This window comes from Mustela nigripes, chromosome 5, assembly GCF_022355385.1.
Source record: "Mustela nigripes isolate SB6536 chromosome 5, MUSNIG.SB6536, whole genome shotgun sequence".
Classification (NCBI taxonomy): Eukaryota; Metazoa; Chordata; class Mammalia; order Carnivora; family Mustelidae; genus Mustela; species Mustela nigripes.
In genome coordinates this window covers 16,719,874-16,726,480 of record NC_081561.1, presented here as the reverse complement: position 1 = coordinate 16,726,480, position 6,607 = coordinate 16,719,874, and positions in this window count along the sequence as shown.

The following is a 6,607-nucleotide window of genomic DNA, read 5'->3' as shown; positions in this document are numbered from 1 at the left end:
CGTACCACATCTTCTTTATCCGTGCATCTATCAGTGGACACCTGGGCTGAAATTTATTTCTCATTTAACTACCTCAAACAGGTTTGCGTCAGTGAGCGGCTGAATTCCATATTGTGGCTCAGGGACACAACTTTCTAACTTGGTGTTTTTGACTTGTTCAGAGTGTATTGTCATCGGCATTATGGAGGCTGGCTGCTGTGTCCGGGATCTGACTGGTGGAAGGTAAAGGGAACGCTGAGAAAATACGCTGTCTTAGAAGACCGAGTCCTGAAGTGGGATTTACACTACTCACCTTCCTTCAAAGAGAACCTGGTCACGTGACCACTGGACTGCAAGAGAGGCTGGGAAGTGTAGTCTACTAATGAAAGAATAGATTTTGGAGGGCAGCTAGAGATTTTATCACCGGCAGTTTTGTTGTATATTTGTTTAATCCTGCCTGAAAAAAATTAACACATTGATCTCATTTTAAAAGAATGACATGTCAATAATGCATTATATATTAAAAAATAAAAAATTTTTAAAAAATGACACGTCATTAAAAGTGTCACCAGAGTTTTCAAATGGACACACCTCAGTTTAGTAGCAGATCCCAAATGGAAACCAGATCTGATTCCCATTCCAAAGTTCCTTCTAATTAGTGTAAGACCTACTTTACTATCTTGAAGAGTTAACGAAATTGGAGCTTTTTTCTTCCGCAGAAGATAAGCCCTACTGGAAATATGCCTATCTGGTGAGATGTTGAGGAGAGAATTATTTCTGAAAACTAGAGTATGGAATTAATTTGATAAAATAGTTGTGTAGCCATTTGGAAGAAGCAGCATGCAGAATGTAGACCATATTGCTGTTGTAGTTATTTTAGATGCTAGCAAATGAGAGAACATTTTGATGACTCTCTCAAGAGCTAGATTTTAGTTAATGATGGGACACCATTCTCTGAATTCCACATCCACTGAATGGGCTTCCATTAAAATATTCTTTCTTCTTCAGATACTGCCATATCAGCGTGACTGAGGATGTATAGGTCAGTTTCGGCCACTTATTTAGTGAATGTGGACAGATAATTTGGATAACTTAGGCTTTTAAATATGATTTTTTTCAATAGGCTTAACCAATTGTTTTGTCTCAATTCAATAAATATAAAAATTTCTGTTTCAATTCATCATTGCAGTCAGAGCTAAAGAAATAAGATCTGTAATAGGAAGGAAAATCCCTGATTCCCTCCAGCTTCTCTTTATCCTAGGATATGGGGAATACATGTGACTTACGGCTCCCATAAATACCATATTGCCACACACTTAGGTCCTTTTCCTGAAAATACATATTATACGTGGCTCTTGTAAAATCTTTCTCTAGATCTCTGGACGTCTTTCAGTAATGCTGTAGGACTGTGTCTCTAAATATCCATAAAGGATCATGGATTCTATCGTGCTTGATGGCAGAAGGCAGTCACTTCCCTGGAAACTAGCAGTCTGCACCTCCGTAACTGGGATATTTCCTCCATGGCTCTTAAAGTGAAGAAGAATGCCTAAAGCAGAGGTTTCATGATACTGGCTCCCTGCAGGACAGGCTGCTGGGGGACATGTGTCATTGGCTCCCCCCTGCTAGAAGATGTGAACCACTCATGATGCGTAAACATGACTCTGCCCCACAGGGACAGTGAGCGCGGGGGGTGGGGAGTCTTCCCAAACAAATCTCACTTTCCCAAATAAATCTGCAAAACTGTTATGTTCATGGGAAGACTTTCCATGGTAAGGTTATTGACTTACAAGTTGAAGAAATGAGGCCATACGGTTATTAAAAAATAACAAAAAATACTTATTAAATGCACACCTTTTGATTAGTTTCAAAGATGAATTATTGACATCATGGGAAATTGTAAACTGAATGTGACTGAAAGAAACCTTTGTGACACTGGCGAACGGGACTTAAAAATATGTATCATGGTTCGTTAAGTGTTGTCAAGAATGCATTTCTTTCATCTGGATCTTCATGTGATTATGTGACATCATTTTTTGACCATGGTGGCCTTAAAAAGCAAGATATTGAAATAAAGTGGCCGTCTGTACCCCAATGTTTATAGCAGCAATGGCCACGGTCACCAAACTGTGGAAAGAACCAAGATGCCCTTCAACGGGACGAATGGATAAGGAAGATGTGGTCCATATACACTATGGAGTATTATGCCTCCATCAGAAAGGATGAATACCCAACTTTTGTAGCAACATGGATGGGACTGGAAGAGATTATGCTGAGTGAAATAGGCCAAGCAGAGAGAGTCAATTATCATATGGTTTCACTTATTTGTGGAGCATAACAAATATCATGGAGGACAAGGGGAGTTGGAGAGGAGAAGGGAGTTGAGGGAAATTGGAAGGGGAGGTGAACCATGAGAGACTATGGACTCTGAAAAACAATCTGAGGGTTTTGAAGGGGAGGGGGGGTGGGAGGTTGGGGGAACCAGGTGGTGGGTATTATAGAGGGCACGGATTGCATGGAGCACTGGGTGTGGTGCAGAAACAATGAATACTGTTATGCTGAAAATAAATTTAAAAAATTTTTTAAAAAGATGCAAAAATAAAAAAAATTCTTTGGAAATAAATTGGACTTAGAACTCAAATATTCAAAGTTGTTCCTTTGGGCAAAAATCACCTTTTGAAATTTTTTTAAAAAGACTATTTATTTGAGAGAGAGAGAGGGCAAGAATGAGAAGGAGAGAGCATCCAAAGCCAACTCCAGCACGGAGCGCAGAGCCCCACTCAGGGCTCGGTCCCAGCACCACGAGATCAGGACCTGAGCTGAAACTAAGCGTAGGACGCTCAACCAACTGAGCCACCCACGTGTCCTTGGGCCAAAATAATTTTTTAAATATAAAGTGATAGATTGTACTAGAGGGAAACATGAAAGTGATTCTCTACTGATAGGCAACTGTTACCCTCTGTTAATTGTATATTCTCTGCCAAGTCACTAAATAAACAATAAAAGAACAAAAACCATTTGGAGAAATCTGGTTGGATTATCACTGGCTAATTTGAGCTGGCTTACATTTCCCTTGTAGTACAGATATAAGCTGCATCACACACAGAAACACTGAAATGGTTAAACTTGCCAAAGATGTCTGTGAATGCTATTAAATTGACTTGTCTCAGTCAGAGCAATTAAAGCCCTTAAGTTGTTTCTGTATCTGAAATGGTACCGAAAGTGCCAATGGTTTAAAAATAATTGTTTTGAAACGAACATGTTTAATGGAAGTCATTTTTGGAATATGAAACTTAGAAATGCTTCCTAAAGATTTCATGTCAGAGGCAATGGAAGAGACCACATCCAACGGCGCACTCTTCTTCCAATTAAATGTCACAAAGATATCCTGAATTAAACACGTTCAGATTAAACCATGGTTCCCTCCAGATCTGGTTCTCTTTCAGCGGTTCCCATCAAGGGAAATGTCTGGCTGTAGATCCAGGATGACAACTGACAGCAGCTAGAAAGGCCGATGAAGAAAACATGGATATGTTCGGCAAATGTGTGTTCATTTTCGCCATGTGGAATGCAGTGGGGACAGGCAGGTAGAAATACTGTCTGGGCAACTGGGAGTGAAGACTGGGGAGATGGATTCCGACTAGGTATGTGGATTTGGCAGTCAGCTACATAAGAGTGATAGATGAAGGGAGATAAGTGAGCATTTGACAGGGGGGGAAAAGAGAGGAGTCAGAGAACTTTACTGTGCATCGCAAAATCAAATGGAGTTGAACAAGAAAACAGCAGTGTCCAAATCTCAGCGGATGAGGAATGACAGAAAGCCGCTAGATTTATGTCCTTGAGTTTCAGAAACATGGTGCGACTCAATGCCAAATTACAGTAGTTATAAAAACGTGCATGTGTGTTCTAGTCCTTGCTTTATCTCTAACTAGTTGCTTTATGCAAGTTGTTAATGTCACTAGACTTCAGCTCTGTCGTATTTAAAATGAAGGGATTCTTTAGAGAAACTCATCCAGACTCTAAGAAGTTGAAGTAGACATTTTCAATGAATGAAATGAATGAAATAATAAATGAATAACACTGTATCTACTTCCTACCAGTTCTAGAAAGAATTTCTGTAGATAAAAGTGGTTAATATCCATCCTCCACTCTAAGATGTCTTATTGTGAAAGGAAATTAATCAGTAATAGATTATTTGGTGGAAACTGTATTATCAAGAAAAGGTTTTTCAAAACAACAGATTCTTGATTATTTTATCATTCGATCCTATAAAATGATACTTTGTAACATTGCAAAGCAGACAGGTACAGGAGACCTTTGGCACTTAATGCTCTGACACGTCTGTTTTGATTTTTAGTCAATGTACAAGACATGCAATTCTGCTCATATGGATTTCTTATCTTTTTTTTTTTTTAAAGGTCATAGCATTGGTTACTTTGGAATTCCATAATGTGCAAGAAGGAAAGCATAGTGCATTTCCAGCATTGTCTGGTTAATCATTTTCTTATACATTGCCAAAGCTGGTTTCCCCACCCCACCCCATTTTTCAACAAAGTCAACCTACAACTCATAAAACCAGTTAGGTGACTTAAGGACCCAGGGGTGAGAAAGTAATTGAACCTCAAGTTCAGATTTTCAATATCTGCGATGAAGCACTTTGAAAGCCTGATGCAAGCCCAAGGACAGTCGACAGAGTCTATGAATTTTGAGTGAACTTCTTCAATATAAAATTATTACTATTTAATGGGTATGTAGCATGTCCTTTTTAGGGTCTTTTCGTCCCACTTAAAATCTTTCTTCTGGAAGTTTATTTACAAATTTATTGTAAGTTATTTTTATTGTACATTAAAACACATAGTATACATACTGTATCCTATTAAAAACTAGGGGAACCTGGGTGGCTCAGTGATTGAGTGTCTGCCTTTGGCTCCCATCACCCCCCTGCTTGTGCTCCCTCTCTCGCTGTCAAGTAAATAAAATCTTAACAACAACAACAAAAAGCTAAATTGATTTTCTGGGATATTTACATTAATGAAGATCTATGCAGAGCATTTTCTCAGTGGACTTGAATTATGCAACTGGATTCCAGAATTTTCTGACAGTCATGCCAACTGCAAATGGCTTTATCTGGTATCTAAAAGAAGCTATTCTTCGAGGAAGCTGATGGCACGCTGGATACATTCTTCAAGCCAACCAGAAGGGTTCAGCTGTCTTTCCTAAATGTAATATATCTGACATACGATCAGGGGACAAATCAGAGTGGAAAAAAATAATTTTAACAAGCAGAATTCATCCCAGTATTTAAACAATTAGAATTTTACTTTATTTCAGAATGTTTATAGTTGAAAAAAAAGATATTTACTAAAGCCACATTATTCATATGAACAAAACTTTTATAGCAAAACCTTGGTACATGAGCATTAGTAATCTGAATACTATATGGATATAGAAGATATTTAAAAAACGGAAATGACGTATTCCAAAGGCTGTAGTAGGCACAATATATATGCTTGTATTGGGTCTGCAAGCATTATACTAAAATTCATTACATGTGATCCAATAAGTTGCAGATTTTTCAGCACTATGTACTGAAAAGGTACAAAGGAATATCTTATTTCTCTTATGTTGAAAAAGCAGGTACTCAATACTACAAAATAGGAGCAGCAAGTCAAACCAACAAAGAATTCAGGTTTTGAAAGAAGTATTACAGCTATGGCTTTTTAACATTCATTCGTTTTTTTTGTTGTTGTTGTTTTTTGAGACTGGTTAGAAGTCTGGCAAGTGAAAAAGAAAAGTCTATAATACAACATTAATGACATAATTTACAAGGCATCTGATATTCAACGGGTTCAAAATTGGGAAACAAAGAATTGAGCTTGATCTTCGAGAAAAATTTCGAGGTACTACATACATCTGCTTCCTCCCACCCATGTTTTGGCATAAAAACCTTTCTGCAGAGAAGCAAAAGTTTTCCGTGTGACATGGCAGAAGAATATTTTAAGATAAATCATTAGAATCTACTTTCAGTGTTTAGTAACTATAAAGAAAACAAGTCTTGTAAAGACCAGGTAACTGGATATCGTCCTTGGGATGGAATTTTCTCATGTTTTGTAAAAAATGGGTTGAAATACGTATTCATGCTGATGATGTATCCGTGCTGATAAAGGCGAACATTTGGTAAAAATGAGAAAAAAATGTTAGATTTTTCAGAGCACAACTAGTACTACGTCATATAGAAATTGCCTAAAGGTAAAAATGTACATCTTAGATTCTCAGAGGTTTTATTTTCCAAGTAGCAATTAAACCTAAGTGTCAAATTGAATCATGCAGTATTTTTACCTATCAGCTACCGTGTTAATACTATCAGGGGTACAGAATACTATTTTTACCCCCTTTAAATGTGTAATGCTCACAAGTCATCATGTGGAACTCAAATCACACACAAAGGCAAATCATGAAGACACGTTAAATACTTCGAAATGCCCATGAAGACATGCCAGAAATGATGCCGTTTCTAGAACACAGAATTGTTGGAGGCCAAAACTAAAGCCGTAGGTGTTACTGCCACTTCTAGGTGTTTAATGCTGCCTTTTTTTTTTTTTTTTTTTTTTTTTTTTTTTTTTTTTTTTGT